This window comes from Bufo gargarizans, chromosome 6 (genome assembly GCF_014858855.1).
Source record: "Bufo gargarizans isolate SCDJY-AF-19 chromosome 6, ASM1485885v1, whole genome shotgun sequence".
NCBI lineage: Eukaryota > Metazoa > Chordata > Amphibia > Anura > Bufonidae > Bufo > Bufo gargarizans.
The window spans coordinates 21,258,528-21,282,942 of NC_058085.1; the positions used below are offsets into that span (position 1 = coordinate 21,258,528).

General features: G+C 46.8%; 1 pseudogene; it reads right to left on the reverse strand.

The window, feature by feature from the left end:
- Positions 1–24,415, reverse strand: part of LOC122941895 — a 128,427-nt pseudogene that overhangs the window by 14,995 nt on the left and 89,017 nt on the right.

Below are 24,415 nucleotides of genomic sequence, written 5' to 3' on the forward strand. Positions count from 1 at the left end.
TCTGTATTCCGCCCAGGTTCTGTGTTGTGCCCGCCCAGCTCCTCTTGATTGATGCCACTGTTCCTTGCATCGTTGGCGAAATCCCGCGCCTGCGCCGTTCACTTCGGTCTTCGACGCAGGCGCAGTGGGTGAAGGGCGCTCTCCTGATGCCGGCTTCCTCACTGTGACGTAGTCGGCGCAGGCGCAGTGAGGAAGCCGGCACCAGGATCGCATCATTCACTCACTGCGCCGAAGACAGAAGTGAACGGCGCAGGCGCGGGATTTCGCCAACAATGCAGGGAACAGTGGCATCAATCAAGAGGAGCTGGGCGGGCACAACACAGGACCTGGGCGGAATACATGGTGAGTGGACGGAGCCTCTAGGTGCTGATTTTACGCCCACATAGCACCTAGAGGCTCATTAGCATATAATAAAAGTGCATTTTAACAAAAACGACTGCAGGGACTAACGTTAGAAACATACTGTTATGTAGTGCTGACATGGGCGCATCGCTAATGTCAGTCAGCTACATAACAGTATTTCTGGTGGTAGAAACCCTTTAAGGCCATCTGTCCACCAGCTGAAGCTCAACAGAAGATGGGTGTTGCAACAGGACAATGACCTAAAGCATAGAAGTAAATCAACAACAGAATGGCTGAAACAGAAGAAAATACGCCTTCTGGAGTGGCCCAGTCATAGTTCTGACCTCAACCCGATTGATATCCTGTGGCATGACCTAAAGAAAGCGATTCACACCAGACATCCCAAGAATATTGCTGAACTGAAACAGTTCTGTAAAGAGGAATGGTCAAGAATTACTCCTGACCGTTGTGCACGTCTGATCTGCAACTACGGGAAACGTTTGGTTGAAGTTATTGCTGCCAAAGGAGGTTCAACCAGTTATTAAATCCAAGGGTTCGCATACTTTTTCCACCTGCACTGTGAATGTTTACATGGTGTGTTCAATAAAAACATGGTAACATTTAATTATTTGTGTGTTATTAGTTTAAGCAGACTGTGATTGTCTATTGTTGTGACTTAGATGAAGATCAGATCACATTTTATGACCAATTTGTGCAGAAATCCATATCATTCCAAAGGGTTCACATACTTTTTCTTGCAACTGTATCTCTTACCAAAAGTGAAGATATATGGAAACCAGTGGCTCACCCTCTTCTTATATGGATAAGGTGCACACCCCCTGGTCCCACCCTTAGGACCAAAAAACAAAGTACGTGTAAAGAAACAGGTGTGGGGGGGCACACTTCAAAAGGCAACACTCAATGGGATAGTGATAATACAATTTATTCTAAAATTTAAATTAAGAGCATACCCCTAAAACATACATAAAATATGGTACATCAATCTGAACCATTCCAATCCAATGTACACACAGTTGACAAATAAAATGTATCCGCCAGATGGCTGTGGCAATTTAAATTGTTTACCACAATACGCAATGCTGTCCACAATAATATCCAGCAGAATGTCCAGCACCTTTTAGCATCAGAGGGTAATGTCCCGCAAGCATGTGGAGCTACAGAGGGTAATGTCCCACAAGTATGTGAAGCAAATACATATGTTAGCGTCCACTAACCGAGCCGATGATGGGCCTGTTCAGTCCAATGTGCTTCTAATATGCGGCCCGTAGTTATGAGCTCAACAATCTTTACATACAGTGAATTTGATGCTCCAAACGAGCCCGGTCTTACCCGTCACCGCTGCTGTAGCATTGGTCCAGGAGGCCGCACACCCGCAGCGTCCCACGTGGTGTGCTTCTGCCTGTACGCGGCGTCCCACGTGACCTGGTAACCAAGGGGACCGGATGCAAGCTCGTGTGACGTCACTCTCAAGCGTCAGCTTCCACTCAATGTTGTTTATTCAGCGTCTCTTTCTTTCCTTGCCGGCTTTCTTTCTTTTCTTTCACTATTGCGTGGATCAACGCTCACTCTAGACACCGCCAGACGCGTTTCGGGGTCTCAAGCCCCTTCCTCAGTGGCCTGAGGAAGGGGCTTGAGACCCCGAAACGCGCCTGGCGGTGTCTAGAGTGAGCGTTGATCCACGCAATAGTGAAAGAAAATTTTTTAAATTTTAGAATAAATTGTATTATCACTATCCCATTGAGTGTTGCCTTTTGAAGTGTGCCCCCCCCACACCTGTTTCTGTATCTCTTACCAGTAAGTACAACTAGATGTACACGTGACTCATGGTAGAATGAGGCAATCAGTCGGGTTTTTCTGAGATCTTGCTCCTGTCAGGTTCTCTCTAACCCCCCGGTATAAAGAGATGGGGTACTGGAGAGGCTCACCAGTCGTGGTGGCACAGGTTGCCCTAATCTTGGAGTCAGTGTGTATTATGTTGTAGAGGTACAGTTCAAAAACAAAGGGCAGTAAAGCCAAAGGGTGCATAGAAACCTATAAAGACGTGCTCAAATAGTATGGTGTGTCCCCCAACGCGTTTCATCTATTTATATTTAGCCCTAGATTCATCAGGGGACACGGGGCTAGTGTTTCTTCTATCGGGGAAATTGGTTGGTCCCAGACGAAAGCACTCAGATGGAGTGTATGGTCACACTTCCGAGTAGGACGGCACCGTAACACTGGGTTCACACCTGAGCGTTCCGAATGGAGCGCTCTGTATGCGCGATTGTACCGGCGTTTACAATCGGGCATACAGAGACAAGCGAACGCCCATTGTCGCGCGTTCCCGAATGTCTATGTACGGGAACGCGCGACAAAACGCCCCAAAGAAGCTCATGTACTTTTTTGAGCGTAGGGCGTTTTACAGCGCGATCGCACGCGCTGTAAAACGCCCAGGTGTGAACCATTCCCATAGGGAATCATTGGTTTCTCCTTGTTGAGCGTTTTACAGCGCGTAGGAACGCGCTGTAAAACCAGCCTAAGATGAGGGTGTCCATCTAAAGGTAGGAACTCCTGCAGACATCTAGTGTTCCTACTCCATATGGCGTCTCCCAATGGTCTTGGAAGTAACTTTATTATTATTAGTACTAATTATTAGTAATTGTTATTGTGTACAAGTCTCTCCGTATGTGATATTTAAGTTTGTTCCTTTATACTTTCATATATACTCATCAATAATAATAATAATTGTAATATCATTATTCCCACATTGCACAATATATCTATTTTTTTGTATTTGTATAAGCAGAATCTGCGAGTCTTCTCTGCTTTACTTAGTGGTCACTACTCACCTGTACGGTTATCTGTAGGAATGTCCTCTGTACTCTGCTCATCACCCCTCACATATGTCTCTAGGAGAATAATATTGTTCAGATCTTCACCCGGATTCACAAGCTGTGAAAGAAATATTGTAGAAGTCATCAGACGGTTGGAGAAGTCGTGTGGAAGGTTTTATATGACCTGAAAAGACAACCAAAAATGACCGGACAGCAGGAGTTATCTGACCCAAATATCTGCAGGTCTCCTGTATAAATCCAATCTGATTGCTTTGTTATTCCAACCAGTTTGCAATGCAGGGAGAGTAGCCCTTATATTCCATCCCTAACATTACATTGTGTGTATATAACATTACATTGTTTGTGCACCTGTTGCCCTTGCTGGTCGCCCCAGGGCTGTGAAGCCGGTAAGCTAAAGTTCTTTCGGTCCGTGGCTTGTTTACCTCCTCGGAATGGACATAATCATCTGCTCTGCTGCAGCCAATGACTGGATTCAGGGGTAACATGTCCACAAGAAACACATCACCACTAAAGCCAGTCACTGGCTGCAGTAAAGCAGGTGACCATGCCTGTGCCAGCGAGGGAGCAAACAACATTTACTGGAATATAGACACACAGGAGCTGGCACACATAACCAAAGTTAAGGGTAGCAGGTAAGTATGACTCTTTCCATAGTAGAGGCTGCGGGCACGTGTGAAAAGATACTTATTCCTGAACAAACAATAATGCTGTCTTCCTGTTCTGTCTACCAGTTTTGGGATGACTGCAGGCATGAAGATACTGTACCTAGTATAAGGGACAGCGGAGAACACAGGAGAAGTGAGAAATGATTATCTATCACCACTAGAACACCCTGCTTATCACTGATTATAGTGTAAGGACAGGAGAGGTGAGAACTGATTACGATTATATTATATGATTATTATTACTATTATTTGCACCTTCCAAAACCCTCTGTACTTTTTTTTAACAAACGCTGCACGACTAGATTTATCGCGTGCATCGTTCAGGGCGCATGTGTTATTTCTCCCAAACACAAAGCAGCCACAATGTTCCTGCAATTGTCTCTGACCACCTTGCCCAGTTGGAGTTAGGTGAGGAGACAGCCAGCGCGGTTGTTTGCTGCTTGATGCACTTTAGAAAGTATTTGGCTATGTGGCTACTATCACCCAGGGAGATCAGCTCTAAAACGGCATGGCAACGCTTCACATGATAGGAAAAAGGGGGAGAGGGAGCGATGTTCTGCCCTGCTTCTGTTTGGGACAGGAGGATATCCATGGAGGAGGCCGATAAGTGCCTGGTGTTGGAACAAACGTGGTGGTGTCAATAGGACCTGGCCTTCTTGCTACAGTGCTGCCTCGCTGCAAAAAACATTGATCTAATGGGCTGTGAAAGGCATGAACTGTTCCAGTCCGTAACCTTTGCTCCAGGTGTCCATTGTGTGCACCTTGCTGCACAGCTACAATTGCAAGGAGCAGCCTACATTCACCGCCACTTGAGAGTACAAAGCAGGGATGTTTAAAAAAAAAAAATGCCAGCTAGATAACTTCTAGTGAGGCTGAGCACATGCCATTAGCCCCCTAAAGGCAACAGAATCCACAAAGTGGTACCACAGAAACTGCACCGCCAGCAACTTGTGCAAGCAGAGTTGTTTCTTGACCACACATTCCATTATCTATGGCTGATGGTGGGACAGAATAGGAGGAGGCATAGTCTGAGCAGGAGGAGCAGTAACTGATGATGACTTGGACACAGTACTGCACGTGGATGCCGCCTGGCTGCCACAAAGGAGACCGGGAGAAGGAGGAATCTCTTGTTGTGGTAGCTGACAGACACCTCTGTCACCCCCATGGCTTATTTTAATCTGGCAGATCTTGCACAGGGCATGACTTTTGTTTTCCAGCACCATGGAGAAGAACTGCCAGACAGGAGATACTTGCACACTCCACACAGAGCTAGCTGCAGCCGAGCTTGTTTTATGTCTGGCACGTTTTCAGCCTGTGACCACAGTATCATCAGCATCACCAGTTCCCAAGCTGACAATACTAGAAGCAGATCTGGCCCTGGTAGGTTTTGGGAGGTTCTAACTGTATGTTGCCTTCACTCTCTATTGCTGCCACTGCCACCATCCTCTTCCTCTGATGTTACCTTCTTCTCAGTACCCTGATCTAGCTCCCAGATCCTGTCCAACACACAATCATTATAATAGTCCTCAACCTCCCTGCCATGAAAACTGCGATATGTCATCATGTGCTTCCTAGCCCCCTCCAGATTACCTGCTTTATACTTGCCTTGAGTTCCACTGCTGCTACCACTGCCCCTACCCCCCAAAGTAGTACCAATCAAACCATCTCCTCATCCCGCAAAAAATGAGAACCTACCTAAGGCAATCGGTAAAAAAATATATGGCTCTCAGACTTGAGACTAAAACATCATTTCGGTTTCATAAATGCTATTATATATGTACTGTATAAAACTTAAATAAATAAGAAACAGTAGACATATTAGGTATTGTCACATCCGTAACGATCTGCTCTATAAAAAAAAACAAAAACAACAACAATACCCTTCAGGTGAACACTGTAAAAATAAATAAATAAAAACAACCACTGAGGAAGAAGGTGGATACCCTTCGAAACGCGTCTGGCGTGGACCGATTGGACCTGACTATAAACCGCAACAGTTTGCCATTTGATGTTGGACAAAAGAAAGCGCTTTCTAGGATAAAAAAGCTTTATGGCCATTTAGCAGCCACCTATGTACGTGACCGCACTAAAGAGAGGTGGAGCACGTATCCCAATTAAGGATACCTAAGGTGAACCTGTAGTGGAACGGAGCGAATACCACCAAGCACTGCCACTCACAGCCGGACCTGGAAAAGCACGGTAATATACCATAGGAGCTTGTATCTAAACAGCTTGGCCGCATGCTGTCTGGGGCCCAGTGATATATTCCACCCAGAACTTCCACCACGTGGGACGCCACGGTAAAGTCCGCATGTGAGTAACAAAATAATTTACCAACTGGTTATATGTGCATATATTATCGCTCTATAGCTTCACTACTGAAATATTGAATCATCGCTGCTGTGCTCTATAGCGGTGTTAACCAGAGACTTGCCGGACTGATACATTGTATAACAGAGTATATTTTTCGGATCAGATACTGGAATACTAAGTCGACCCCCAGGAATTTTTCTGTTATATTCAGAAAGACTGAACTTGAGGACAAATCTCTAGTGTCATTTTTGCATGGTTGCCGATTACCGCAACCATTCGAACACTTATTGTATACTGCACCTACCCATAATAATGTTTATGTTTTATCACCCAATTTTGATTCTTATACTTTCTATGCACTGGTCACCTATTTTCACGTTTTATTCGACAGTGTGGAGTTATTAATCGATTGCAGTCAAATATACTTGGCAATATAGTCTGTACATAATCAGAACCTACGGCTGCCATTAGGCCACTTATTAGTAATACCAGTGGATCTTTCTGCAGCATATTTTATCAAGTATATTTATTAATTTTATTAATTTTATCTGTTGTGTTTTAATAGGATTTTGATCTGTTTTGGTTGACATTTGTATTGTTATAAATAAATAAATTACTGTCATATTGCCTACTCTGGGATCCAGATATTAGAGTGCCCATCCTTTCAACTATTTTTGCTTTATTTCTGGTGATCGGGGTACGACATCGGGGTGGAGCACCTTGCCAGCTGGAATCAGGGGTGAGCCGACCTTTACCATATCTTAAAAAAAAATTTATCACCTTTTCCCATAAGGTGTAATAATGAATGATCAAGGAGGGGCGGAGTTTGCCAATGGCGCCGTGAGGAGTGCTTTCTTTGAGCTCACGAACAGCTCCGTCATTATACCGCTCTACAGGACATTACGGGACATCTCACCCCCATTAAGGGACGCAGGAGGAGAACCTCGTCAACCCCGCGCCTTCTCAGACATCCTCCGGTGCCATCTCCCGCTTCTTCGGCCAGCTCAGCCAGCCTGAGGACCTCGGGGAGGGAGACGACTCAGCTAAGATCGCGGCGGTATGTAGCAGAACGCCCGCGTGCTCAGCTCTAGCTCCTTCATCCCGCTCACGGCCAGCGGTTCAGGAGCCACTTACCCCTCAGCTGCCCAGGTCCCCTGTGTGCTGTTGCACCCCCGACTCCCACGCTGTGGATAGCAGTCAGCGATCGGGTGCTTCTTCATCATCGCCAGCCATGTCTGCGGCCTCAGCCACATCGCCCGCTTCACCCCTACATCGCAGCTCTGCTGACCAGCCGCTCAGGTCAGTGAGCCCTGGGGAAGCCTCAGGGGACTGTGGAGAATGGGACTGGAAGGCACATTTATGAGCCCTTCCCACTAAAAAGGAGATGGACTCTCAGTTCCATAAGCTTAAGGCGTCCCACCAGCAGGACTTAGAGGCCCTACATCAAGACCTCATACGTGTGGGTCAGAGGGTGGATGACATTGAGTCCTACCAGGAACCAATATTTACAGTTCTAGAATCTTATCAACATGTCCTCTCTGAGCATACCGATCAAATACAAGATATATTCGCTCACTTGGACGACTTGGAAAACTGTAACAGAAGGCCTGTATAAGGGGCCTCCCGGAATCAGTTCAAGCACAAAATCTGGAACCCTAGGCGACCTCTTTCTTTGGCAAATTGCTGTCTAGGCCTGCGGACCAACCTATAGAAATTGACCGAATTCATAGAGCTCTAGGCCCCAAATCCGCTGATCCCTCACGTCGGCGGGACATTATTTGTCGGATTCATTTCTATAAAGACAAAGAGGCGATCTTGAAAGCTTCCAGGAACGCTGATCTTGCTTCCTCTGCAAACAAGGAGATCATGATTTTACCAGACTTAGCGCGGCGTACGCTGATGCTCTGTAAAGCTTTGAAGCCGCTCTTGGAGGTGCTCAAATCCAATGACATAACATACAGATGGGGTTATCCTTTCCAGCTATTTGCCTCCACAGAAGTGGAAAATCTGCAGTCTTCAAATCCCTGTGGGACTTGCCACGTCTCTTGTCGACCTTTGACCTGCCTCGAGTGAAGCTTCCAGATTGGCCATGCCCAAGGGACTTCATTGCCCTCCCGCACAGGGAACAATGGCAGAAAGCTTCACCTAGTCAGCAGAGGCCCTCCCAGAGGTCCCAAGCCACGGATGGCTTATAGAGATTTGATTAATGCCTTGTTTAGTCTTTGTTTATGATAGGCCTTCTGCCTTTTCTCTATTTGTGCTGTTCGCACCTTATGGGGGTCCCTTTATGGGCCCTATTCTATACTGTGCTCTTTCATCATAATGTTTTGCATGTCCTGTCCTATTAGTTTAAGGTTATCACTACTTGCCGCCGAGCCTAGTAGGGCGGCTCTGGGCCTTTCCCTCTCCTCCCTCAACTAGGGATAGCAAGCCCTGCTGTCGCTTGTGACAAGTGTCACTACTTAGTATTTCATTGAGCCCCTTTCTCTGGCTCTTTTGTTTTACCGTTTTGTTTCACCCCATTCTTGTGTCCCTGAGTCCTGTGTCTAAACGTCTGTCTAACTCACCTAGCGTGCCTTCCTGTCCCCTTTTTCCTTAGTTAATCCAAGCTACTCACCTCCGAGATCCGTGTGCTCTATCATAAGATACAGATGGCTCCTATCTCGTTCTGTACCTATTATGTCCGTGGTTTTAATAAGCCTGAGAAATGGAGTCAGATACTCTATCGTTTTCACAAAAAGAGGGTTATGATAGCCATGTTCCAAGAAACCCATTTTAAGGCTTCTTCCATTCCGAAGTGTAGCAATAGGTACTACCATTCTTGGTTCCACAGCCCCAATCCCACCAGTAAGGCCAGAGGGGTGTCCATAGCGCTCCATAAAAACCTACGGCACTCCGTTATATCCTCTGATATCGACCCTAATGGTAGATTCCTCTTTCTGAAGCTCTTGGTCGATCAAAATGTGTTCACTGTGGCCAATGTATATTTTTCCAACCAGGCCCAAACCTCCTTCGGGTCCAGACTCTTGAGACGGCTCTCCAGATTTGCACACTGGTCTTCAATCATTCTTGGTGGGGACTTCAACTTGGTCATGGATCCTGACGTTGACGCATCTTCCGGTAGGTCCTCAGTCTCCTCGGTGTCTCTCCGAAATTTCAAAACCAAGCTATCAGCTCTTCGGTTGGTTGATCTCTGGCGTGTTCTGCATCCAGGCATCAGGGAGTATAGCTTTCACTCCCAGGTCCATAATAGTTATGGGAGGCTAGACCTGCTATTTGTATCACAAAATCTCTTAGATTCCAGCCCTAAAAGTTCCATTGACAATTTCATTTGGTCTGATCACGCACCAGTTTATGGCCTTCTTGCATGTCAAGATACCCACCCACGATCATTTTCGTGGCGTTTGAATGACAATTTACTAAATGACATTGTCTGTCTAGCTGATGTCAGGAAGGCCATAAAAGATTTTTGCCTGGACCACCAAGATGATCCTACCCCCACTCTGGTAAAATGGGAAGCCCTTAAATGTGTGCTGCGGGGCATCTTCATCTCGCATGGCTCCAGGCTGAAGAAGGAACGTACCCATAAATTGTCAGTTCTCTTGTCTGAATTAGATCGCAAGGAAGCCCAGAATAAGGTATGTCCTATTATTGTCCTCAATTCGGATATCTCCCCTTTACGACAGCAAATCTTGCAGATCCTAGAACAAAAATCCCTTTGTGCTAGAGACAAATTGCAACAAGGGAGTTTTGAATACAATAATAAGAGTGGGAAGTGGCTTGCTAGGGTTCTTCACCCTCAAGCTCCTTTGACCCATGTAGAGGCTCTAAATTCTTCCTCAGGAGGTCTAATTCATGCGCTGTCCGAGATATCAGCGGAATTTAGATCATACTACTCAACTTAATATAATTTACACCCTGCGGAGGGGGCACACAACTCTCACTCGGAAGAAAATATGCGACACTATCTCTCCCGCTTTGGCCCTAAACGTATTTCTAACGATGCTGCGACTTCTCTGGAGGGTGACTTCAATCGGAGATCAAATGCGTTATTAATGATTTGAAAGTCTGTAAATGTCCGGGCCCTGACGGGTTGTCACCCCGTTTCTACAAGGTTCTAGAAGAAGAAATCACCCCTACCCTCGCGATTACTTTCAACTCTATATCTAGGGATTGCCCCTTTCCGTTCCAGGCCCTGCAAGCGCATATAACAGTTATACCCAAGCCAGGGCGGGACCTTACTGCTTGTTCAAATTACAGGCCCATATCCATTTTGAATGTTGATCTTAAACTTTATGCCAAACTCCTCGCCCTGAGACTGCATCCTTTTATTCCGGAGTGTATTCATATGGAATTTTCTGGTTACCAAAATCGGCATTCTACAAGTTGCCCCAGTCCAAATCCAATCAGCTTATCTACTCTCTTGCCAGAACATGGTTTAGATTTGCAGTTAAGCTTTGTCTTGCTCACATACCAGGCCCTCTTACTACTTTGTCTGATCATCCAGATCTACCACACGGTCTCATGAACACCCTGTTCTTAGGCCCCCACAACACTTTGCCTGTTAGGATAAGAGATATTAGCAACCAACAGGGGATCTTAAACAGTCTCGCACATATCAGACATGCCATTTCACTGCTTTACACTATGATGAACACCGAGGAGTCTGGGGGTTCTGCCTCAGATCCCATCTGCACCAAGCTTAAATATATGACAGATTGGGATGCTGAACTGGGTTCCTCGTACACTATCGACCAGTGGAAAAGGTCTCTACTTTTCTCCCACGCTATGTCGATATCCTGTAATCTGCAGGAACTTAATTACAAAGTGCTGACTCGGTGTTACCGGACTCCAGTTAGGCTTCACCAATTTTATCCCGCAGTACCTACTACATGTTGGAGGTGCTCTTCGGGTGTTGGCACCATGTTACATATCTGGTGGGATTGTCTGGGAGTTGCGCACCTATGGGATGAAGTACTCTCCCTTCACAATCATATATATAGAACTAAGGTGGTTGCTTCGCCTACCATAGCCCTATTGTAAATTTTCCCAGCACGAGTGGCTCAAGTTAAAAAGGGGTCCCTGCGTTTGTTTGTATTAGCTGTAAAACAAATCATCCCACGTAAGTGGAGATCTACCGAGAGCTTGGGAAGGTCCCATTGGGTCGCTGCTCTTGACTCCCTGGTTGTAATGACCGGCGTCACGCAAAGGGAGGGAAAAGGGAAGGCCCTGCCCAAGGGAGAGGGAAAGGTGGTGACCCCTGACTCACCTTGCGGCTGGCACCTGACTGCCCTGACGTCCCTAGACGGGTTCCTCACCCGTGCGGCGATCACGTGCCTAAACCCTGGCTTTCCCTAAGATGAGCCCTAGGTAGTGAACGGGGCGGTGGGATCACTAGTCCGCACCACTGACACTAAGAGGAAAACACCAAGGAGAGGACAGACAATACAGACAAACCTATAATCCCAGGTGGGCGACAACAGCAGACCACAAAGGCCCAACAGGGATCCGGAGGGTAACGTTCTGGAACAACAACCAGGGAACGCAGCAACACAGCTCCAGTGGGTCAGTATAAAAGTCCAGGCAGGAAGCTCTATATCTGGCAACCAGAGAAGTGGGAGAGGGGAATATAAGGAGGTTGGGAGTGCTAGACAAGGAACAGCTGAGGAGAAGGAGCTACGGATCCCTGAGTGAGCCAAAAAGGGTTGCAAAGCAAACCCAGAAAGCTACCATAAAGAAACAGCCCTATCTTTCTACATAGAGCGCGCAGCCAACCGCTGCGACTTCCTGACCCCGGGTATAACGGAGTCAGGCGTGGTTCTTGACACCCTCGTGACACTGGTGCATATCGAGGAGCTGGGCGCTGCAGACCACAACGCTTCTCTGTCCTTTTCCCAGATCTGGGATCCCTGGTATCAGTTTCACTCTTCAGCTGCATTCTCGGCTTGGGCAGCCTCTGGTACTTTGCCCGCAGATACCTCTTGAGTTGCTTGATTAGACTTCTGACACACGGATACTCCTCTCCACTTCCCCCCCCCCCCCCTGTTGACCCTTCTGTGTTGTCCTTCCCTTATCATGTGTATGCTGTTTAGTTTAGTTTTGTTAACCTGGATTTCTCCCGGATTCTCTGTGCGTTTCGGTTGGTAGAGACGTATATTGATAGTTCACATTGCTAGAATGTATGCATATTATCAATCGTTTACTTTCACTTGCTCCGGTACGTCTAAATGTTGGATTTGAATTGGAATTATATATGTTATGTCTGATAAGTGCTGATTAACACATTGCAAACCTTCTTAGAGTATTTTGTTGCACTTATATACCTTTGTTCCACAAAATGTGCTAGTGGATAGATTTACATTGTAGTTGGAAGTATTTCCCTTTCATATACCTGCATTGTATTGTACTAAACTTTAATCTGACTTTTCAGATTGTGTCATTGTGTATTCATGCAATACCTTGGAAGTTTCTGGTACTAGATCCTTCCAAGACTCACAAACGTTTGTAAAGCTTTATTCTTAAAATGCTACAATAAAAAGAGATAAAACCATAATGAATGATCAAAAAAATCATATGTACCTAAAAATGGTACCAATAAAAATGTTAACTCTTCCTGCAAAAAAAGAGCTCCTGCACAAGACGATCAGCAGAAAAATTAAGAAATAGGGCGATCAGAAAATGGAGAAAAAAAAAAACATAAGAAAGCAAACGCATTTTTTATATTTTTTTTTGTAAAACTGAAACAAAACATAGAAAGTAAACAAATTTGATATCATTGCAGAACCTCTATAAAATAGCACATGAGCTAACCTGTCAGATGAATGTTGCAAAAAATAAAAACGGTCCTAAAACATCCATTTTTTGGTTACCTTGCCTTACAAAAAACTTAATATAGACCAATTAAAAATCATATGTACCCCTAAATAGTACCAATAAAACTGGCACCTTATCCCTTAGTTTCCAAAATCAGGTCACTTTTTGGAAGTTTCTATTGTAAGGGTGCATCGGAGGGGCTTCAAATGGGACATGGTGTCTAAAAACCAGTTCAGCAAAATCTGCCTTCCAAAAACCATATGGCGTACCTTTCCTTCTGCGCCCCGACGTGTGCCTGTACAGCAGTTTACGACCACATATGGGGTGTTTCTGTAAACCGCAGATTCAGAGTAATAAATATTGAGTTTTGTTTGGCTGTTAACCCTTGCTTTGTCACTGGAAAAAATGGATTAAAATTAGGGTTGAGCAAACCCGAACTGTAAAGTTTGTACCGAGCTTTAGGATTTTTGGACCTCGGACCCGAACATTTCAGTAAAAGTGCAGGTTCGGTGAGTTAAAGGCGGTTTTTGAAAGGCTGCAGAGCAGCCAATCAACAAGCGTTTAACTTGTGTTAGCCTTAGAAGCCACCAGCATGTGATTGGCCAGTGCAGCATGTGACCCAGCCTCTATATAAGCTGGAGTCGCGTAGCGCTGCACGTCACTCTGCTCTGATTAGTGTAGGGATAGGATGCTGGTGCTATGAGGGAGAGAATAGGACAGAATCTTTAATCAGAAGTGCTTGTTAACTTAGCGATCTACCTAGATTTCGTTTTGTGGGTGCAGTGCACAATCTTTTTACCCTACCCTGAGCCTAGTGACCACGAAAATCAACTTTTATCCGTCTGTTAGCTAGGTGGGCGGTGGTGGTGGCCATTTTATGCAAGCTCAGTGTACCAGCACAGCAAATGTGCATTTGTGACAGTCAAATAGAAGCTTGAAATACTGCAATTCTATTCTGGGTTTAAAAAAAAAAAATCACCCATTTTTGGCAAGACCCTACATCTGTGGCTTTTGCAGCATTAGTCAGTGTGCAATTTAAGCTAGAAATACAGCAATAATTTTCTGGGTTTTAAAAAACACCCTTTTTGGGCAAAATACTCAATTTTACAGCCCTTGCTGCATTTGTCAGTGTGAAATTCAAGTGCTGCTGTCATATTCTGTTATTTAAAAAAACACCCCTTTTGGGCAAAATAATAAAATTTACAGCCCTTGCAGCATCTGTCATTGTGAGATACAAGCTTTAGATACTGCTCTGCTATTCTGTTATTTAAAAAAAACAAAAAAACATTTTGGGCAAAATACTTAATTTGCAGCCTTGTCTACATCTGTACTTAATATTGAAGCCTTTGCTGCTTCTGTGATTGTTAAAAACAATCTTGAAATACTTCAATAATTTTTTGAGCAAAATACTGAATTTTACAGCCCTTGTTGCATCTGTCAGTGTAAAATTCAAGTGTTATATACTACTGTCATATTCTGTTATTTATTTAAAAAAAAACACCCTTTTTAGGCAAAATAATCCATTTTACAGCCCTTGCAGCATCTTTCATTGTGAGATACACGCTTTAGATACTGCTGTTCTATTCTGTTATAAAAAAACACCCATTTTGGGGCAAAATACTACATTTGAGAAATATGAGAACGTTGAATAAGGGACATGGCACCGGTCGTGGTGCTGCTGGTGGAGCTCCAGTTACACGGAGAGGACGTGGTCGATCTGTGCCAGCTACACGCACAAGTGAAACCCCTTCCTCAGGTGCGAGTAGGCGACAGAACCTTCAGCGTTATTCGGTCGGGCCTAATGTGGCTCTACAAATGGTGAGGCCAGAACAAGTACAGGTGATATTAGATTGGGTTGCTGACAGTGCCTCCAGTTCCTTCACATTGTCTCCCACCCAGTCTCCTGCTGAAAGATCAGAGTTGGCACCTGCAGCCAATGTCCATCAGTCTTTCACCTCACCCCCTTGCAAATCAGCCAAGCAGTCTGAGCCCCAAGTCATGCAGCAGTCTCTTATGTTTTTTGATGACTCTGCTAGCAGGGTTTCCCAGGGCCATCCACATAGCCCTGCCCCAGAAGTGGAAGAGAATGAGTGCACCGATTCCCAACCACTTATGTTTCAAGAGGAGTACATGGGAGGACCACCGCAGCACATCTCAGATGATGACGAAACACAGGTGCCAACTGCTGTGGCTTTCGAAAGTGTGCAGACCAACAAGGAGGGCAGGGGTGAAGACTGGGTGGAAGATGATGTGGAGGACGAAGAGGTCCTCGACCCCACATGGAATCAAGGACATGCGAGTGACCTGTGTCATTTGGAGGAAGAGGCAGTAGTCGCATAGAGCCACCAGCACAGCAGAAGAGGGAGCAGGGTGCAAAAGCGGAGCGACCATGCCATAGACAGTACGCCTGCTACTGCCCACAGCAGCAAGGGACCGAGCACACCAAAGCCAGCTCCAAGGAGTTCACTGGCGTGGCAGTTCTTCAGACAATTTTCTGACGACAAGATACAAGTGTTTGCACGCTGTGCAATCAGAGCCTGAAGCCAGGCATAAACGCTCAACGCTCATAAACGCTCAATTCTGCTTCCTCTTCTGCTGCAGTCTCGGCCTCTTCATCCACCTCTGGAGTGACAGTGCCATCTGCTACCCCGCAAGCAGAGGATCTGCCAGCAACACCACCACCTGGGTCACCAAGCATCTCCACAATGTCCCACGGAAGCGTTCAGCTCTCCATCTCCCAAACACTGGAGCGGAAGAGGAAGTACCCCCCTAGCCACCCGCGATCCCTGGCCCTAAATGCCAGCATTTAAAAATTACTGTCCTTTGAAATGCTGTCATTCCGTCTGGTGGAGACGGAGAATTTTAAAAGCCTTATGGTGGTGGCTGTACCACAGTACGTTGTGCCCAGTCACCACTACTTTTCCAGGCGTGCCATCCCTTCCCTGCACAACCAAGTAGGGGACAAAATCAGGTGTGCACTGCGCAATGCCATCTGTGGCAAGGTCCACCTAACTATGAATACGTGGACCAGTAAGTACAGTCAGGGACGTTATATCTCCCTAACAGCACACTTGGTAAATGCAGTGGCGGCTGGGCCGAAGGCGGAGTTTGGCGCATGTCCTTCCACCACCGAGGATTGCAGGACACTTCTCTTTGCCTCCAGTTGCTTTCTCCTCCTACTCCGCTTCCTCATCCTCCACTGGCTCCTCATCCGGTCAGCGTAACACCTTCACCACCAACTTCAGCACAGCCAGGGGTAAAAGACAGCAGGCAGTTTTAAAACTTATCTGTTTGGGGGACAAACCCCACACCGTGCAGGAGCTGTGGACGGGCCTTGAACAACAGACCGATGAGTGGTTGGTGCCAGTGAGCCTCAAGTGGTGTGCGATAATGGGCAAAATCACGTAGCAGCTCTGGGACAAGCCGGTTTGACGCACATCCCTTGCCTGGCGCATGTGCTGAATTTGGTGGTGCACAGGTTCCTTAAAAATTACCCCGATATGTCAGAGCTGCTGCATAAAGTGCGGGCCGTCTGTGTGCGCTTTCGGCCTTCTCATCCTGCTGCTGCTCGCCCGTCAGCGCTGCAGCATAACTTCGGCCTTCCTGCTCACCGACTCATATGCGACGTGCCCTACAAGGTGGAACTCCACCTTGCACATGCTGGCCAGACTGTGCGAGCAGCAGCAGGCGATAGTGGAATTTCAGATGCAGCACGCACTGGTGAGTCGCACTACGGAACAGCACCACTTCACCACCAATTACTGGGCCTCCATGCGAGACCTGTGTTCCTTGTTGCGCTGTTTCAAGTACTCCACCAACATGGCCAGTGCCGATAACGCCATTCTCAGCGTTACTATGCCACTTCTATGCCTCCTTGAAAAAATGCTGCTGGCGATCATGGAGGAGGATGTGGCACAGAAGGAGGAGGAGAAAGAGGGATCATTTCATAGGGTTTCCGGCCAGTCATTCACAAGTGGTTCCAAGGGTGGGTTCCTGCACCCACAAACACCAGGTACACAATTGTCCAGCCAGGGCACAGTTCTGGAGGATGACGAGGTGGAGGATAAGGAGGAGGAACAGTGTTCACAGCAGGGTGACACCCAAACCAGCTCATGGCAATCACTGGTGCGTGGCTGGGGAGATACAGAGGACACAGACGATACACCTCCCACAGAGGACAGCTTTTCGTTGCCTCTGGGCAGCCTGGCACACATGAGCGATTACATACTGCAGTGTCTCCGCAACGACCGCCGAGTTGCCCACATTCTAACTTGTGCTGATTACTGGGTGGCCATGCTGCTGAATCCCCGTTACAAGGACAACATACCGTCCTTAATTCCATCACTGGAGCGTGATCGTAAGATGTGCGAGTACTAGCGCACGCTGGTAGACGCGCTGCTGGTGGCATTCCCACCTGACAGCGGGGGCACAGTGGAAGCACAAGGCTAAGGCAGAGGAAGAGGTCGCCAACACAACTGGGGCACCACAGCACCTCAGAAGGCAGGGTTAGGATGGCAGAAATGTGAAAAAGCTTTGTCAGCACGCCACAACAACCAGCACCACCAGCTGATATGGAACCTCTTAGCAGAAGGCAGCATTTCAGCAACATGGTGGAGCAGTATGTGTGCACACGACTACTCGTACTGAATGACGGGTCTGCCCCCTTCAACTACTGGGTCTCCAAATTGGGCACATGGCCTGAGCTTGCCCTTTATGCCTTGGAGGTGCTGGCCTGCCCTGCAGCCAGTGTATTATCTAAACGTGTGTTTAGCACGGCAGGGGGTGTTATCACAGACAAGCATAGCCGCCTGTCCACAACCAATGTGGACAAGCTCACATTCATTAAAATGAACCAGGCATGGATCCCACAGGACTTGTCTGTACCTTGTGCAGAATAGGACATGTATACCGGCCTTAACCAGCCATTGTTATACTGCAGCGCAATTGCTCATTCTTGTATTTTGGATATTTCACACTCTTTTGGAGTGTACCCTGTCCCTAATTTTAAAAAAAACAAATAAAATTAAAACCAAAAACCAGTTTTGGCTACCTCATCCTCCTCCACCGCCGCTTCCACCTACACTGCTACGTCCACCGCCTACTCAAACTCCTACTCCATATGGACCTCCACCTCATAAATCAAGTTAATTTTTTTTTCATTTGTACGTATTTTATTTTATGTAATTTCACAAATTTGTCTGTTACATTCTTGGGTGACATTTGACCATTTTTGGGTGTGATATACCCCGGTTGTACCTAGTAGACAGATAAAAACATTTCACAAATTTGTCCGTTACATTGTCAGGTGACATTTTACCAATTTGCCGTATACAAACCCCTGCTCTGCACAGGTGACAGGGAATTCAATTTCAAAAATTCTTCTTTAATTGATGCGCGCCCCCTACTTTCATTCAATGCTTACATTTTAACAACTTGTCCCACATTTGCACTTCAATAATTTGTTCACATTTGCACTTCAATAATTTGTCCCACTTTTCCGCTCAATCATATTTAATTTCAAACAATTAACCTCCATTGGATGTGGTCTCTCTTTCTCACGCTCCCTCTCCAGAGTGGAACCCTGATTCGCCGCTAACCGTGATCAACATGGTAGGCGCAGAAAAGAACATCCAATTATATTGTGAACATCACAGGGACGTGCGAAATGGTGGGGCAGTATGTGTGCACACGCCTACACAAACTGACTGATGGGTCTGCCCCCTGCAACTTCTGGGTCTCCAAATTGGGCACATGGCCTGAGCTTGCCCTTTACGCCTTGGAGGTGCTGGCCTGCCCTGCAGCCAGTGTATTGTCTGAACGTGTGTTTAGCATGACTGGAGAGGGTTATCACAGGTTATATTTCCCAATGTTTTGGGGTGTACCCCAATTTAAAAAAAATACAAATAAATGTAAAACCAAAAAGCAGTGTAGGCTACCTCCTCCTCCTCCACTGCAGTTTCCACCTACACCGCCACATCCACTGCCTCCTCAACCTCCTACTCCGTATGGACCTTGTCCTCCTAGATAAAAATTATATTATATTTTTACGTATTTTATGTTATTTAAAGTCATTTCCCTAGCCACTTTGTTTGCAGACCATTTGCCATGCTCTTAACCACATTTTGCTGGTATTTGCAGCGCTCTAGACCTTTCAATGAAATTTTTAGAGCCATTTTAGTGCTCAAAAGTTTGGGTCCCCATTGACTTCAATGTGGTTCGGGGTCAAGTTCGGGTTCTGAACTCAAAATTTTTTGTGAAGTTCAGCCAAACCCGTCGAACCCGAACATCCAGGTGTCCGCTCAACTCTAATTAAAATATAAAATCTGCCAAAAAAGGGTAAATTACTCTTACCGGTAATTGGATTTTCCAATAGCCTCCACAACGGCATTGGGTTCCCTCCCAAGCTTTAAATGTAAATGAATGATGTAATTTGTTTACTATAATATATAATTTGTTATGCATCACTTCTGTGTCCTCTCTTATTGACTGGTAAGGTAAGGGGAGGAGGCTCCTTAAATCCTGTGCTTCCTCGTTGTTTCCTGTCCTGGAGGCGGGGACACCCTCCTGTGAATGCCGTTGTGGAGGCTATTGGAAAATCCAATTACCGGTAAGAGTAATTTACCCTTTTCCCTGGCGCCTCCACAACGGCATTCACAGGAGGATTAACAGAGTAATCAATATTAGGGGGGGGCCACACTAGATAGGACCTCACGACCAAAGGACAAGTCCTGCTCCCTTACTACATCTAGCTTATAGTGCCGAAAAAAAGTCATAGGGTTGGCCCATGTGGCGGCCCTGCAGATCTGTTCCAGAGGGACTGCCTTCGTTTCTGCCCAGGATGAGGCTACTGCCCTTGTAGAATGAGCTTTTAGTACCTCCGGCGGCTGACAGTTCTTGGTAACATAGGCAGAGGATATTATGTTCCTAATCCACCTAGCTATGGTTGACTTGCTAGCCGCTTGCCCCTTATTAGGGCCCTGGAATTGTAAAAAGAGATGGTCCGATTTTCTAAGCGGTTTAGTGGCCTGAAGGTAAGAAAGGACTGATCTCCTGACGTCCAGATTATGGAGAGTATCTTCCGAATCATTAGAAGGAGACTGAAAAAAAGAGGGTAGGGAGACTTCCTGCTCACGATGAAATCTGGATACCACCTTTGGGAGAAAGGCTGGACAGTGCCTGAGGATTATACGATCATCCAGAATTGTAAGATAGGGAGGCTTGCAAGAGAAAGCTTGAATTTCCCCCACTCTTCTGGCAGAGGTTATGGCAACTAAAAAAACCGTCTTCATGGTGAGGAGCCTTAGAGGGATCTCATCAATTGGCTCAAACGGAGGAGTAGTGAGAGCAGAAAGAACCAGGCCCAAATCCCAGGGAGGAACCACTGGACGAGGGAGGATCGAAGTTCTTCCTGCCCCCCTCAAAAACCGCTTGATCAGAGGGGAATCTGCTAGTTTTACGTCCAGGAAGGCGCTGAGCGCGGAAATCTGAACCTTCAGAGTTGATGGACGGAGGCCTTTTTCTAGCCCCGCTTGCAGGAACTGGAGGACCTGAGGAACATCAGGAGAATCTACACTTCCCAAGAAGGACAAAAAGGCATTCCAGGTTCTCAGGTAGATCCGGGAAGTTACCGGTTTCCGGCTTTTGAGCATCGTGGAGATGACTGCGTCCGACAGACCCTTCTGTTTTAGCAGGAGGCGTTCAGATTCCAGGCCGTCAAACTGAGTTGATTTACACTGGGGTGATTTATTGGTCCCTGGTGGAGTAGGTCCGGGATTGATGGCAGTGTCCAATAAACACCGGCTGACAGTCTGAGCAGGAGTGGAAACCAAGCCCTTCTTGGCCAGAAGGGGGCCACCATAATTACGTGGACCCCTTCTTCCTGAGTCTTTACCAGGACCCTTGAAATGAGGCTGAATGGAGGGAAGGCATAAAGGAGCTGTCTTGGCCACGGCCTGGAGAGGGCGTCTAGCCATACCGGGCGATCCATTTGCGAGAGGGAACAGAACTTTCTGACCTGCTTGTTGCTTTTGGTGGCGAACAGATCTAACACTGGGGTCCCCCACATTTGGCAGATCTGGCTGAAGACGCGGTGATTTAAAGACCATTCGGCCTCCCTTAAGAGGTGTCGACTGAGATAATCGGCCACCACATTTTTTTCCCCCTTGATATGCACCGCCGAAAGGGACAGAAGGTTTCTTTCTGCCCAACAAAAAATGCCCTTTGACACTTCCGCCAGTGAGCGACTTCTGGTTCCCCCCTGTTTGTTTATGTACGCCACGACTGTAGTGTTGTCTGTTAATATTCTTACGTGTCTTGGAGAGGGAATTTTGTAAAGGGAAAGGAGAACTCTGTGGACAGCTGACAGCTCTCTTAAATTTGAGGAGGCGTCCTGCATGTCTCTTCCCCAGGATCCTTGAACTACCGCTCCTGAAGAGTGACCTCCCCACCCTGAGTTGCTGGCGTCTGTTGTAATGACCATGACATCTCTTGGGCGCCAGTGAACTCCTATGCTCAGGTTCCCTTTTACTCTCCACCAGGTTAGTGACTGTTTTACCTGTCTGGGAACGTGAACCTTTCTGTCTAGAGACGAGTTCTTTCCGTCCCATGAAGATAGGAGAAAGGTCTGAAGGACTCTTGTGTGACTCTGGGCCCACCTTACTGACGAGATTGCGGCTGTTAGCAGTCCCAGTACCGCCATGATGTCTCTTATCGAGGACCGATCTTTGCTGGAAAAAAGAGACACTGTCTGGATTAAGTGAGACTGTTTGTCTTGAGGAAGAAAGGACATTAGACGCCTTGAGTCCAACAGCACCCCTAAAAACACTTTTTCCTGACTGGGGATAAGGTCTGATTTTTTGGGATTTATTATCCACCCTAGAGTTGTAAGACAGTCCTGGATTTGTTTGAGGCGTGAATGTAGAAGTTGGCGCGACTCCGCAAACACCAGAAAGTCGTCCAGGTACGGGACGATCTCCAGGGCGGAGCCGAACAATCTATCCCCCTCACATGGGATGGAGCACAGGCGGTTTTTAGAACCTGCGTCCCCAGTCCATGAACGGAGCCATACCGCCCTACGGGTCGCATTGGCCAGAGCACTGCTCCTTGCAGAGAGTCTAACCAAGTCGGCCGAGGCGTCTGCTAAAAAATTGGATGCTCTTTTCAGGGAGGGAAGAGAGTTTAAGATCTCCTCTCTGGACGTACCCCCCGACAGATTGCTCTCAAGCTGGTCTAGCCAAACCGAGAGGGTTCTGGCCGTACAAGTGGACGCTATGCTGGGGCGCAACATTGCTGTATTTGTCTCCCAGGATTTCTTTAGTAGGTTTTCACATTTTTTGTCCATTGGGTCTTTCAGGAGACCCATATCCTCAAAGGGCAGCGAGGATTTTTTAGAAATACGGGCCACTGGCGCATCTATTCTGGGAGTTTTGTCCCACAAATCAGAGTCAGATTCCGAAAAGGGGTACTTGCGTTTAAAGGCGGCCGAGACAGTCCACCTTTTATCAGGATCCCTCCATTCCCTGGAAATAAGGGCTTTGAGGTTATTGTGGATGGGGAAGGATCTCTTCTTTTTCTCCCCCAAGCCCTGAAAGATTTGATCGTGAAGGGACTGAGTCTCTTTGACATCTTCTAATCCCAGCGTAGATTTAATATCCTTCAGTAGGGACTGTGTTTCCTCGGGAAAGCACATAGGCCTCCCTGCGGCCTCCTCAGAGGATAAGGAGACCTGATCATCCTGCAACTCCCCTTCATCCAGATCCACCTGCTCTGATATTTCCAGATTTAGGGAACGGGAAGGCCCAGGGGAAGGTGCCAGTTGTCTAGAGTCAGCTGCAGCCTTAATCTCTTCTCTAATGAGGGTTCGCATGGACTCCACGAAGGAAGGGGATTCTTCAGCGATAACCCTTTCAATACATCTAGGGTAGAGGGACTTTTTAGGGTCCGACACCAGGCCCTTACGGCAACCACCACACTTCCGGCGCCCCGAATCCCCTTTGGCTTTAAGCTTCCTGGACTCACTGTCCTAAGGGAATAAAACAAACTTTGTATAGGCCAAAGAGGGACCCGGAGTAATGGTGGTGAGGGGTCAGTATAGTGAACTACGGACACCCAGCGTGTAGAGGGGGGGGGGGGGGGGGTTCGGGATCCCATAACCTGTATAAACCTACTGCTAGGAAGGACATAAGGAAATAGGGATTACTCCCCCCTGGGAGGAGGCTTACCGGGCTGAGGGCCGAGACAGCAGGATCACCGGAGCGTTTGGACGACTCTCTGTCGCTGGAAGGCATCTCTGCAGATCACCGGCGCAGGAGGATATGATTGCTCTTTTTAAATCTCCCGCCGCGCGCAGGAGCGTCCCGCGAGAACCTCTTGCCCAAGGAGATCTCGCTCCGCTGACGTCACCACGCCAGATCCCGCGCGAGTTCCGACGGACTCGCAAGCCCGGGGATGCCTGAAGACAGGGCTTACTCCGCAGGATCGAGGAGGGGAGGCAATGCGTCCCCGGAGTCTCTCAATCCCTGCACCGACCCTCCTGAACAACAGGGAAGGGACCAGGCCGGTGCGGTATTCAATTTCCTGGATGACCCCAGGAGCGGCTTCCACGCACGTCCGAGGACAGGAAACAACGACTGGTAAGGTAAGGGGAGGAGGCTCCTTAAATCCTGTGCTTCCTCGTTGTTTCCTGTCCTGGAGGCGGGGACACCCTCCTGTGAATGCCGTTGTGGAGGCGCCGGGGAAAAGTTAAATTATGAAATTTCATCTCCATTTTCCATAAATTCTTGTGGAACACCTAAAGGGTTAATAAAGTTTGTAAAATCAGTTTTGAATACACTGAGGGGCGTAATTTCTAAAATAGGATAATGTGGGTGGTTTCTATTATGTAAGCCTCACAAAGTGACTTCAGACCTGAACTGGTCCTTAAAAAGTGGGTTTTGGAAATTTTCTGAAAAATTTAAAGATTTGCTTCTAAACTTCTAAGCCTTCTAACGTCCCCAAAATATAAAAGGTCATTTTCAAAATGATCCAAACAAAGTAGACATATGGGAATGTAAAGTAATAACTAGTATATGAGGTATCACTATCTATTATAAAAGTAGCGACATTGAAATTTGAAAATTTGCAAATTTTTCTAAATGTTTGGTCAATTTCGGATTTTTTTTTACAAATGAAGGAGAAATATATTGACAAATGTATGACTATCATGAAGTACAATGTGTCACGAGAAAACAATCTCAGAACGGCTGGGATAAGTATAAGTGTTCTAAAGCTATTACCACATAAAGTGACATGTCAGATTTGCAAAAAAACGTAAATAGACTTACCGGTAATTCTGTTCCCTTGAATCCACCATGATGGCTACGGATGAAATTGACCCCTAGACCTCTGTAGGGGCAAGAAATACACAGAGAGAGAGTTTAAGAAGCCCCC